Raw genomic sequence first — 14,232 nt, 5'->3', positions numbered from 1 at the left:
TTTTTTTGTCTGCAAACTGAGGAAGAAATGAGTGTGTCTCTGTGTATTTGGACATGCACTTGCTACATTTGCATGTATGGAGATCAGAAGACAACCAGATTAAAAAACAAACAGTAAATTATAGAAATCAGACCAAAGAATATCTGTATTAAATTAGATGTAGACCAGATTTTCTATTAACCTTTTCATTTATTTTTGTGATATTTGGGAATTGGCCCTAGAGTCCAGGCATATTAGGCCAAAATTAGGATTATAGTCTGTGTTATCCTGAATTTGAATTCTATCAAAATTTTTATTTTGTAGTTTTCACCAAAAACTTTCTTCATATTGCCTTTTTTAGGACAATCAGACTTTGGTGAATTGAATTCAACTCTGAAGACCTTCTACTATAATATTGTTCTTTTTGTTGTAGAAAGTAAAATACCCAGCAAAAAAGTGATGTTATTGTATTCCGTTATCTATTGAATCTAGCATCATACCCTATTCATAAGTATTCATGAGCTAGTAAAAGCTTTAAACATGGATAATTAAATTCTCCTGCTTTCAGATTTTCCTGGGACTCCTGTACTTACATGGGTTAGGTCAAGGAGAGACTCCCTAAGATTGTATGCATTAGTCAATGCTGACAACTTGAGTCGTCTACATCACTGAGATTCAATACTCAAAATGAGGTGAGAGTCTAACTTACTTTAGCAGATACAGCAAAATCTGAAACCATGGATGATTTAACTTCCAAAGAAGAAAAAAAGAAATCAATGGGAGCTTGACCTAGAACAGTCTTGAGACACTAATCTATTATTATCTCTTCCTTTAGAAACTCCCCCCAAAACTTTATTTCATCAAGGCTGAAATTGTCTTCCTTATTTAAAAAAAAATGGCTCCATGGAAAGGCAATGGAAAAATTAACACTACTACTCAATTTCCCTCTCCTCACAAGTGTAGCACTGGCAAATGCAAAAACCTGCTGCCCACTCAGACTGCATTCATCCCCAGCTTCTCAAAGACAAGGGTGCAGGTTCCCTCAAAATTAAACCTTCACAGGCTACGTGATTGTAACAGATATGAAGAGTACTGTCTGGCTTGATCTCCTTAATCTCTCTTGCAGTTTTCATATTACGGCAGAATACAAGACACCTGTGGGGAGAAGCTAAGGGCCCATGGAAAAAATAAGGTTTAGAGAAGTCAGAACCGTTTCTGGAGCTGCATCCTCTCTGAGGGATTGCCAGCCCCACCTGCAAGGGAAGAAACAGGGCTGACAGGCTGTTTGCTCCAAGCATCATTGGCTTTTAGCCCTGCTTTGCTTTCAAGACAGGGTCTTGCAATGTAGCTCTGGCTGGACTACCAACCCATGGCAATCCACCTGCCTCAGAAGTGTGCATGAGGTCTGATTCCCTCTTTCAGTTCTGTTAAAAGTGAACGGTATAGTTCAAGAATATTCACAATAAAAACGTTTTTCAATTGTCCTCACATTCTCCTACATCTATCTATTTCCTAATTGACTGTCTCTTTAAGGAACAAAATTAAACATCACCACGCTTATCCTCCCAAAGCGCACAATCCAGAAGTAGTGGGGTCGAACACCACAGAATTTCTACATCCAAAAATATTTGAAAAAAAAACAAAAAAAAAAAACCAAAAAACAAAACATCAACAACAAAACCCTCAGTCATTTTGGACATTTAGCTAGGTTTTCCAAGAAGCAATGCACAATGAGACCTGAAGAGCGTGGAAGGCTCTGAGGGGTCTCCATGGAAAGAGACAGGTGGTGGAGCATATTTTACCAAAAAAACACGAGCCCTTGATACCTCCCTGCTTGTCTCATAAGGCATTTTGGGCCTTTTTCACCTAATTTTAGTCTCAAGCAGCCTGAAAAAATTACTCACAAGATTGTGGTATCTAAGAGTGACCCCTGATTTGGAGGAATGTTTTGACTGGGAGAACAAGCAGGCAGGGACCACATCTCAGCACTCTGGGTCTGAGGCACCCAGGGATTCTGGCTGAAATGCAGGTTCACCGTTTCCCAGCCATCATCATCATATGCCATGGCAGAGAAAGAAAGGCAACTCCATGGCAGTGGGATCATGAGGTAGCTACATGTTTACCTCTCAGTAGACAAGGAAACATAGATTATGCATCTCACCTGCACCCCACACTATAGATTCATCTCCTCCAGGAAGGGTCTACTCTCCAAAGGTTTCACAGCCTCCCATTATAGTGACACCAAATGGGGACCTAGTGTTCAAACATGAGCCTGTGAGGGACACTTTACCTCTAAATATTCACTCTCCATTCTGAACTCCTCTCAGGCAGCTGTTGTGGCCCTGTGTCTTGCTCCCTTATTGATTCAAGGACTCACACAGTGATAAGCAAAAGTTTTCTAAGACTATCTTTGGCCCTCCCCTCAGCCACCTTGTGCCAAACTCACATCCTACTAAATGTACCAAGATACAAGCATGTTCCAACATAAACATTATTTAGTGGTGGAAATAGTTCTGAATGGGCTTCCTGATGTTGTTTGGAAATGAAATAGGATGCCTGTCTTCATCTATATTTACTCAGTCCTCAGGCCTTGTGTATACCTCGGGGTATGAGGGAAAAATCCTTAAAAATTGTTTGCAAATGCAACACTGTTACAATGTCACTGCAATTTGTATATGGTTGACGGTGCATTATTTTCTGCCTATACTTAAACACTTGATTTTGTCATTATTTTTAATATTTTGGGCATGCTTCTCTCTGGAGTAGAAAAGGTTGTGGGTCTTCAGTTCTTTCTTATGGTGCCTAAAAATTCATTCACACACTTATACACCTACATACACACACAAATATGAATACACATAATACACACATACACATATATATTTACATACATACTCACACGTGCATACATACATATACAAACACATACACAAATATACACACAAGTTCCCTCAGTTTTTCTAGATTTGGTTTTGTTCTATTTTCTGTCTGGGAGTGAACTTGTATAGTAAAAACATACAATGAGAAAAAGATTTTCTAGTTATGCTCCTCCCAAGAGACAGGCATAAATGCAAATTATTGTGAATGCTAATTATTACAAAATGACCAGTTTGTCTGTGTTCCCATCTCCCTTGGTCTTTCCTCTAGCCCTTCTCTCAGGGAGGTAAGTCTCAGAATAGGCCAAGTTAAGGATTTAGAATAAATAGTGTGAATTAAGTCCATGGCAGTGATAATCCTTGACAGAGAGAAAGGCAACTGGGTGAGTGTCCTCCAGAAGGAAGCAGACCCACAGGGAAGGGCAGAGGGAGCGGGAGAGAAGTGTGTGATTTTCTGTGTGGTGAAACAGTGGCAATAGGATAAAGAGGCAGCAGCCATCTTGTGAGCAGAACTGAACAGTGTCAGCAGTGATGCTTGAGCTTTGCGAGCCTTTCCTCCTTCTGCCCTCACTCCAGCTGGGTGTTGTCATCACATAGGTAAAGTTTCTTCAGCCAGAGGCTACTCTTTCCTCACTGCCCTGCCTGTGTAGGGAGTCACATTTCTGTGTCTAGCACTAAGTTGGATTACCTCTGTCTTTGTATTAGTCCCCTTTGTAGCTTTCCAAAAGAAAGAATGTGATTATAATCATTATTTACCAAATCCATTCATTCTAATGGGAAATGGGGCACTTCTATCATACTCTTCAAATTCATTTTCCTTGTTTGCATGGAATCTTACTATGGAGTCCAGGCTCTTCTTGAATTTGCAATCCTCCTGTCTTAGCCTTCTGCATGCTGGGACTACAAGTAAGCACCACCATGCTAGGCTCAATTTCATTCATCTTGTCATTTATTGTAATATTTATGTGAGGGCAGTACTCCTTCAGGTCAAGACCTTATCCACTAAAGCTATTAAACCTATCAACAATGCTTTTTCTGTGCCAGGCATGTACTCGCCTGACCTGTGTATGACAGCTCATTTAATTAGGGCCAAAACTCCCTGTGCAGAAGAGGAGTCTACTGAAAAGCATTTGAGGATGGTTTCCTCAAATGCTCAGAGTTCTTTTTGTTTGGGTGTGGGTATGGTAGGTATATGTGTGGGTGTGGTAGTGGTAGCAGTACACAAAATTTGGAGGTCAGAGTTGATTTTCACCATCTTGGAGGTTTACACAGGCTGGGACCTTCCAGGTAGGAGCCCAAAGTTTACAGGTGATTGAGTCGGATCTAAACTCAGGCCCTCATATTACACAACAAGTATGAGCCATCTCCCCAGTCCTAGATGTGTAAGATTTTCATCCATAAGTGTTGATGCTGCCTGTACCTGCTTAACATACCCATTATACAGATAGTGGGACTGAGGCAGAAAACGAGTCAGAGAAACTCTCTTAGTTAAGGGTTTAACAAACATTTTAATAACTATATAGTAGGATTCAAAGTTTGATTTTAAAACATGAACCTTAATTAATTTAGCTCATGAGTGGGCTAGAATGTATAACACTTTGAAAAGCATATGAATTATAGAATTATTTCTGGGAAATTCATTCCAGCACACTGAACTAGATTCCAATTAGTTAAGTCCGTCCAGATTGACTCTGAAGAGGCACTGTCATGTTTTTAATAAATGTTGATGTCTTCCTAAGAATACGGAAGAAACACGTATTAAAATCCTTAAAATGAAAAAGAGCTGGCTTTGTTTAGGTTTTCAAGTGACTGGCTATTTTTTTAACAAGTTGTCTTAGTCAGAGTTTCTATTTTTGTGGAGGGACACCATGACCACAGCAACTCTCATAAAGGAGAGTGTTTAATTGGGGCTGGTTTACAGTTCAGAGGTTTAGTCCATTATCATCATGGTGGGAACCATGAGAGCATGCATGCAGACATGGTGTTGGAGAAGGAGCTGAGAGTTCTACATCTGAATCCAAACACAGCATGAAGAAAGACAGAGAAAGACACTGGGCAGAGGTTGAGCTTCTGAGACCTCAAATCTCACCCCCAGTAACATGTCCCCTCCAAAAAGGCCACAGCTCCTAATAATGCCACTCCCTAGGCATTCAAATATATGAATCTCTGGGGACCACCAGTAGAGCTGTGGGTTATGGGTAGCTTGGAAATTTGTTTGCTAAACAGATTCTTCTCAGATGCCACCACATTCCAAATGAGTGTAACACAATTTAGTGTTGAATTCAATTCACCAAGGTTTGATTGTCCTATAAAAGGCAATATCAAGAAAGTTTTTGGTGGGAGCTACAAAATAAAAATTTTGATAGAATTCAAATTCAGGATAACACAGACTATAAACCTAATTTTGGCCTAATATGCCTGGACTCTAGTGCCAATTCCCAAATATCACAAAAATGAATGAAAAGATTAATAGAAAATCTGGTCTACATCTAATTTAATAACAGATGTTCTTGGGACTGATTTCTATAATTTACTGTTTTGTTTTGTTTTTTAATCTGGTTGTCTTCTGACCTCCATACATGCAAATGTAGCAAGTGCATGTCCAAACACACAGAGACACACTCATTTCTTCCTCAGTTTGCAGACAAAAAAAAAACAACAACAACAAAAAAAAAAAAAACACTTTTAACCACATGTGTGTTTGACTGATCCTGTCTGCTGTTGTCCAATCTCTTCTTCTGCAGTGCTGGGGTTGAACACAGGGTCTCGCATAAACATGCATGTGAGCAAGTGTAACACCACCCTGAGCTACAGCCGCAGCCCTTCCGCCTTGTTTACAGTTGTGGGCCACCTTCATCCCTGGGTTTTATGCTTTCCATAGGGTGGTGGCAAGCAAACAATAGACCAGGAGAACGTGCATAAACTGTTCTCTCTATAGGCCTACCCTGTGCTGGCATCAGAGTACTTTCCTGTAAGTAATTCAAGGGAAGAAAAGAACTCAGGACCAAGCACAGCAAAGCCTCAACCCAGAACATACAAGTACGTATAGAGGTTTGCTATTCCCTGGGAAACTAACCAGACAAGTGCCTGGATGTGTACACACCTGTGTTCAATTGTTTATAGAACAGGACTCAGATGATCTATTTAAGAAACAATGACAACAACCTTTATATTTGATAGGGTAAAATTCCCTAAAAATGGCTTCAAACATAGGATTTAAAAATTCCCTTCCCCTCCTCTCTATATGAGGTATCTTTTGTCTCCTCTGGTTTTTGCTAGAAGGAAAGAACACTGTGTACATTTTCTCATCACCCCGCTGTGCATGCTAGAGCTCAGGATCATGTTACACTCACATGTTGTGCTGGTGTCCTGCATGTATACCTCCCTGCTTCCATCCTTAAAGGAAAAGAGCTCAGCAGAGTGGAGCCAGAACTGTTATGCTGGCAGCAGGTGATGGATGCAATGAGGGTGGTGATTGACTGTGTGATGTTGTTAAGCTATGGATCTATTTGGAGGATGTCCCATCAGGGCAATTAGAAAACACCTGAATATAGTGTGCAACTCAAAGCTACTATCTTATTTGTGATTATGAATGCCAAGGAGAGGGAAAAATAGATGATATCTATCGGACTGTAAGAAAACACAATGGTCTGATGGTCAAGATTCCCAACATTTGATGCTTTCTGTGACTTGGGTCAACCTATTTAATTCTTTGCCCACCATAGTTATTATATGGTCTCTCAGGTGGCATTTTGGATCACACCTGTAATCCCAGCATTGACTAGGTAAGAATATCAGTTCAATTCCAGCTTCAACTACATGCATTTGGTCCTGTCTCAAAATAAATAACAGCAAGATCAAGAACAACTGAAAGCAACCTGTGTAAATATTCCACCTCTGTATAGGTACTTAGAGATTTTGCTATTAGACACACTTCTAATTTGTTATTTTGAATAACTCAAACATGCAAAGCACATACTGAATAATTCAAAGCTGTTGTGAGACGCAGCATCCTTAAACAGCATCAATGTGGAACAACAGGGCTTACAGAGCTGGTCCTCATCTACTTTTTCAGCGGGTGGCAGGATCTTGACACACTCCAATCCTGTAGCAGAGACCATCTAAACCTCTATGGTTCTCTTTCAGATTTATTTATTTTAAAAGGTATATCTTATTGTTAATTATGTATTTGTGCGTATGTGTGCATAAGCATTTGTGCATCTGTTAGTGCCTGTGCCTGTGGAGTTCAGCAGGGAGCATCAGATACCCTGGAGCTGGCATTATTGACAGTGTGAACATCCTATTATGTGATACATGTTTTTAACCAATGAGCTATCTCTCCAGCTTCTCTTTAGTTGTTTTTGTTCTTTGAGACATGGTATAATGTCTCTCAGGGAGAAATTGAAGTTGCTATGAAGCACAGGCTGGCCTTGAACTCATGATCCTCCTGATATTCTATATCTACACAAATCCATTGTACAAATAGCTAGGAATCATTTGTTTGTGTTCCAAGTGGGGAAAGCACAGCAGTGATTGTTAGCCATGAAAAAAGCTTACCTAACACTTGTCATTTTTTGAGACCCAATATTAATTACATTTCTATTGTGCTTAAACATGATGTCATGCTAACTTATGGAAGAAAGAATTTATTTGGGTTTAGTGCTCCAGTTTAACCTTACCTAACTTAAGGTTTATGAGTCTGCGATGGCAGAGCAGAGGCATGGGCACAAGCAGAAAGCATGGCATCAGGAACAGGAAGTTGAGAACACAATTCAGGAAGCACAAGCATAAAGCAAAAAGAGTGACCTGGGAATTAAAGAGAGGCATTAAGCACTCAACACCCACTCCTAGAAATATACTTACTCTCAAACCTCCTCAACCAGAGTCATCAACCAGAGACCAAGACTTTGGGGGCATTTCTCATTCAAATCTCCATAAAGAAAGCTCAGGATCTCACATGTACAAGGCAAGTGTTATGCCTCCAGCACTGTAATCTTTTTAAAGACATTTAAAACATAAAAAAATGTTTTGTTATTTTTTTTTTTGTTGTTTTATGAGTATGTGTGTTTTGCCTGCATTAAGGCTAGAAAAGAGCATGAAAATCCTTCAAACAAGTTATAGACAGTTGTGAGCCACCATGTATTGCTGGGAATTGAACTGTGTGTCCTTGGCTGTAATGCAACTCAGTATGTAGACCAGGCTAGCCTTGAACTCACAGATCTAACTGCTTCTGCCTTCTGAGTGCTGGGATTAATGGTGTGCACCACCACCACCCAGCTATTTTTTTTCAGGGTTTCATGTATTTCAGGCTGACTTCAAAATTGCTATTTAGCTGAAGATGATGCAGAGTTCTGATACTCCTGCAATCAACCTACCAGTTGTGGGCTATCAGGCATTTACAACTATGCCTGATTTCTGCAGTACCAGGAATCAAACTCAGGGTTTCATGAATGCTAGACAAACACTAACAATGGAGCTACATTCTCCATCTCATAAGATTTACTGATTTATTGACATATAATTCACACATTAATTTATGTGACAATTCTGGCATAACTGGTGCTTTGTTTTACCCAAGGTAGGTAGAGACAAGCAACAACAGCGTTGGGCTCCTTGGTAACCCAGGCAAACAGGAGATAGATCCAGGTCATCTGTAATCGGTTGGCACTTTCAGCTCTGGGAATTCAGAAACTTCAGACCACCTACTGGTGACCCACTGGCAAGCCCTGCCTCACACAGGTGTTTTAGTTTTCCTGTGAAGTATTTATAAGCACTCTGAATTGCGATTTCACGCCCATCAGTTTGTTATGATTCTCTACCTGGCATTGTTCACTCTGCTACAGTGGTTGTCTGGGGTATTTGCCTCTGTAATTTCTGTTTGAGAAGATACTTTGGCCACACTGTTAGAGCTTCAGCAGTTATTAATCATGAGAGCACCAGTTGGCACCACAACAAAAAGAAGCTGAATACTTGTTCAGCATACTCAGGAAACATTTAAGTCCATTTGATTTGTACCTATTGAGTCAGTACAGAGCGAGATAAGCCACGGAGGCACAGACAAACTGGTCCTTGGCCAACAGAGTTGAATTGAACAAGGCATACGAACCTCAGAACCAAACATGGCAGGGTCAGGGTGAAGAGTACAGGCATAGGCTGGCTGTCTGAGTTTGCTTTCTTTTGCTGTGAATAAACAAAATGACCAAAAGTTGGTTAGTGGAGGAAAGGGTTATCTGGCTTACACTTCTGTGTTATAGTCCAGCCTTGAGGGAAGTCAAAGGAGGATGAAGAAGGCAGGAACTGAAGCAGAGACCACAGAAGAACACTGCTTACTGGTCCACACGTCAGCTGAGTTTCAATCACCTTTCTTATACAGATCCAACTTCTCTAGCCTGAGGAACATGCCAAAGGCCCACAGTGGACTATGCCACACTACATCAACTAGAAATCAAGAAAAATGCGCCACAGATTCCCCACAGGCTAACCTGATGGCAGTTCCTCTGTTGAGATTCCCTCTTCTTAGGTGTGTGAAGGTGAGAGCCAAGATGAGTCATCACACACAGTTATGGACTTGGGGTCATTTTTAAATCTGGATTTTCAAAGCTGGTTCCCAGATGAAAATGTGAACATGTTCACTGGGTGTATCTCCCTAATATGAATTGGATGAATCATGAAATTCCAAGTATGTTCAGTAATATTTGTATCTCTTTTCAATTCTCTCTCAGATATTTCTCAAGCAATTGTACTCTTTGAGATGAAATTAGTTATTAGCCTTGTCAAAGTCTCTCTGCATGAAAGTAAGCTGGATTAGCAGTTTACTTTTAATAGACATTATGGCAAAAGTGACAATGTGTCACCTCACCCTGGGTTTTGTTCTGGTGCTGTTGTATTCTTGATATGCACACTTTGGTAAAATCTGCTGTCATTTTGAAGAGGTCCACTCTGAGGGCCCCTTCTGGCCAATAGCTAGTAATGATGTGGTGTCCTTATTATTACTGGGTAAAGGAATCCGGCCAGTGACAATATCTCTGAGCTTGTCATCAGATCCTTCCTAGGTCAAGAGGTAAGGTGACTCACAGCCACAGCCAACACAGCCACAGCCAACACACTTTGAATGTCTGAGATAAGTTCATTCCAGCAGAAGACACAGGGAATGTGTGGTGGTTTGAATGAGAATGGCTCCCATAGGCTCGTATCTTTGAATACTTAACTGGTCTCCAGTTAGTGGAATTGTTTGAAAAGGATTAGGAGGTTCCATATTGGAGGAAGCATATCTCTGGTGTTGGGCTTTGAGTTGTCAAAAGCTCACACTAGCCCCAATCTCTGTCTCTTTTTCTCTTTCTCTCGTTTCCTCTCTAGGTCTCTGGCTCTCTGCCTGCAACTTTCAGATCAATTTGTGAGCTCCTCTGCTATGTCTCCATCACAGAACCTAAGTATCTGCTGTCATGTTTCCTTTCCTGGTGATCATCGACTAACGCATTAAAACTGTGAGTAAGCCTCTAAGTAAAAGCATTCTTTTTCAGGAGTTACCTGAGTCGTGTGTGTGTGTGTGTGTGTGTGTGTGTGTGTGTGTGTGTGTGTGTGTTTGTAGCAATAGAACAGTTACTAAGTCAGAAGAAACCTGTCCCACAGATATGTTTAATAATAAATCATATGTCACTGAGTTTGGGGGTGTTTGCTATGCCGCAAGTAAGGATTCCCATGTTAAAAAAAGGACATAATTTTTTGCTACCAAACAAAGAGGCCTAAGATGAGAATTAATGCGCTCATAAAATGTTTAGACATCTCCAGAAACTCTTCCTAAATGCACAAGCATTTCCCCTTCCTGCCCTTTGACCATCTGCCTGTCTTGGTTGGTATTCCTAAAGTGGTTCCTTTTTTTTTTTTTATCAGTTACATTTTATTAACTCTGTATCCCAGCCGTGTCCCGATCCCTCATTCCCTCCCAGTCCCTCCCTCCCTCCCTCCCTCATCTCCACCGTGCCCCTTTCCAAGTCCACTGATGGGGGGGACCTCCTCCCCATTCATCTGATCCTGTTTTATCAGGTATCTTCAGGACTGGCTGCAAAGCCCTCCTCTGTGGCCTAACAGGACTGCTCCTCCCTTTGGGGGTGGGGAGACCAAAGAGCCAGTCATCGAGTTCCTGTTAGAAATAGTCCCTGTTCCCCTCACTTTGGGAAACCAATTGGTTACTGAGCTACCACAGGCTACATCTGAGTGGAGGTTCTAGGTTATATCCATACATGGTCCTTGGTTGAATGTCAGTCTCAGAAAAGACCCTGTGCCCAGATATATTTGGTCCTTGTGGAGCTCCTATCCTTTCCCCATCAGACTAACTCCCCTTCTTTCTTATGATTCCCTGTACTCTGCCAAAGGTTTGGTCATGAGTCTTTGCTTTGAAAACACTGCTAGTTAGAGTCTTTCAGATGCGCTCAGTAGACTCCTGTCATACGTTCAATGCACATCCCATCTGTCTTTCTAAACGAGGATTGATCATCTTACCCCATGTCCGCTCAATTGATTATCTTTTTTAGGTGTATAGATTTCATTATGTTTATCATATCTTATAGGTCTATATAAGTGAGTATATCCCATGTTTGTCTTTCTCCTTCTGGGATATTTCACTCAGAATGATCTTTTCTAGATCCCACCATTTGCCTGCAAATTTCATGATTTCCTCCTTTTTGATTGCTGAGTAGTATTCCATTGTATAAAAATACCACAATTTCTGTACCCATTCCACCGTTGATGGACATCTGGGTTGTTTCCAGGTTCTGGCTATTACAAATAGAGCTGCTATAAACATGGTTGAGCAAGTGTCCTTTTTGTGTACTTGAACAAACTTTGGGTATATACCTAGCAGTGGTATAGCTGGGTCTGGAGGAAGCACTATTCCTATTTGTCTTAGAAAGCGCCAGATAGCTTTCCAGAGTGGTTGTACCAGTTTACATTCCCACCAGCAGTGGAGCAGTGTTCCCCTTTCTCCACAACCTCTCCAGCATGTGTTATCGCTTGAGTTTTTCATCTTGGCCATTCTGATGGGTGTAAGGTGATATCTCAGGGTCGTTTTGATTTGCATTTCCCTGATGGCTAATGAGGATGAGCATTTCTTTAAGTGTTTTTCTGCCATTCGATATTCCTCTGTCGAGAATTCTCTGTTTAGCTCTGTTCCCCATTTTTTAATTGGATTACTTGGATTGCTGCTTTTCAGCTTCTTTAGTTCTTTGTATATACTGGATATTAGTCCTCTGTCAGATAAAGGGTTAGTGAAGATTCTTTCCCAATCTGTAGGCAGTCGTTTTGTTTTGATGACGGTATCCTTTGCTTTACAGAAACTTTTCAGTTTCATGAGGTCCCATTTATTGATTGTTGCTCTTAGAGCCTGTGCTGTTGGTGTTCTGTTCAGGAAGTTGTCTCCTGTGCCAATGAGTTCTAGGCTGTTCCCCACTTTTTTTTCCAATTGATTTAGGGTATCTGGTTTTATGTTGAGGTCCTTGATCCACTTTGACTTTAGTTTTGTGCAGGGTGATAAATATGGATCTATTTTCATTTTTCTGCATGTAGACATCCAGTTGGTCCAGCACCATTTGTTGAAGATGCTGTCTTTTTTCCATTGAATGGAATTGGCTTCTTTGTCGAATATCGAGTATTCATAGGTGTGTGGATTTATTTCTGGGTCTTCTATGCGGTTCCATTGATCCTCCTTTCTGTTTCTATGCCAGTACCATGCAGTTTTTATTACTGTTGCCCTGTAGTACAGCTTGAGATCAGGAATGGAGATACCTCCAGATGATCTGTTGTTGTACAGGATCGTTTTGGAGATTCTGGGTTTTTTGTTTCTCCATATGAAGCTGAGAATCTTTTTTTCAAGGTCTGTAAAGAATTGAGTTGGTATTTTGATGGGAATTGCATTGAATCTGTAGATTGCTTTTGGCAGTATGGCCATTTTCACAATGTTAATCCTACCAATCCATGAGCACGGGAGATCTTTCCATCTTCTGATATCTTCTTCGATTTCTTTCTTCAGAGACTTGAAGTTTTTCTCAAACAGGTCTTTCACTTGCTTGGTTAGGGTCACACCAAGGTACTTTATGTTATTAGTGGCTATTGTGAAGGGTGTTGTTAAAGTGGTTCCTTTTGCCCCCATGAAGTTCTCAGGGACTCCTCATTCATTAATTAAATAACGAAAGAGTAACTGTTTTAAGACAGAGACTTCTCCTTCATGTATGGTTTCCTGCGGCCCTTTATGGACTCACTGGGCCTGGCTAAGCTCCCTGTGGCCCAGCAGGGTTCAATTGCTCTCCCTGGGTGCAAAGCAGGCTCTCTGAGTCTGAGGGAATGGCTCAAGGAGAGAAGCAGGGCTGAGCCTGCACCTGAGAGGCTGCCAAACAACCAGCAGGCAGGCGCACCTGGCACCACCCCCTCAGCTGACGCCACCCCCGCACAGAGTCTCCACAGCCTGCCTGCCCACCGGAAACAGACGGGAGAGCAGTGTCCCTCGCAGGCTCTATGTTTCTTTCCCCCACCTCACCCAGGCCCGCCTGCCAGCGCCCCTTGCCGTCCCACCACTCCGGGTCACCTGGCCGCCAGCGCCTGGCGGAGGCTTCCTCGCGCCCCCAGGCCCACCCACAGCGGGTCTCCTCAACCTCTGCTCTCCGACTTCCGGGGCGCGCAGACTAGGCGTCACAGTGACAGCGCCTCTGGGCGTCACAGTGACAGCGCCTCTGGATGTCACAGTGACAGCGACCAGGGAAGCACAGGAGGAAGCGGTGACTAGTGGAGGAGCCGCTCTCTGAGTCCCTGCAGGGATGTCTGAGCAGCCTCTGCCACCAGCCAACAATGGGGCCTTTGGCTCCTGAGACGTCCTGCCCGCGCCCATGGCGGCCAGCATCGACTCCTCCCAGGCTGGCTCACCTGGTGGAGGCTTAGGGACTGAGGTGGCCTCCATGCTGCTCCACCTGCTGCCACCCATTCCGCCCCTGGCCACCGCCTCCACCTGGCTGGGCAGGAGGCATTCCGGGATCAGCTGCAGTTGTTCAAGTCTCGGCCCTGGTGACTTCGAGTAGTGTGGCGGCCCCTTTCTGAGCGGAGCCACAGAGAGTTTGAAGAGCCTCTACCCGGCCGTGGCCGAGCAGAAAACTCCACTGCCCAGGTCCTGGAGCCTGAAGGACAAGTTCAGCTACATCGACCTCTCACAAAACAACCTGTGAGTTCACTACAGAGGTACAGGATTCCAGGTCTCACTTAGAGATTAGACAGTGCTGGGTGAAGCTCTAGGCTAGGAAAGGAGCTGGGCTTCCTAGGCCCGGAGGAGGATGATTTGAGGGAATCCTGGATGATGGGACACATTGCCCCTTCCTATTTTCCTGAGATAAATCTA

Source organism: Meriones unguiculatus, chromosome X (assembly GCF_030254825.1).
Source record: "Meriones unguiculatus strain TT.TT164.6M chromosome X, Bangor_MerUng_6.1, whole genome shotgun sequence".
NCBI classification, from domain to species: domain Eukaryota; kingdom Metazoa; phylum Chordata; class Mammalia; order Rodentia; family Muridae; genus Meriones; species Meriones unguiculatus.
This window is presented reverse-complemented; position numbering follows the sequence as displayed.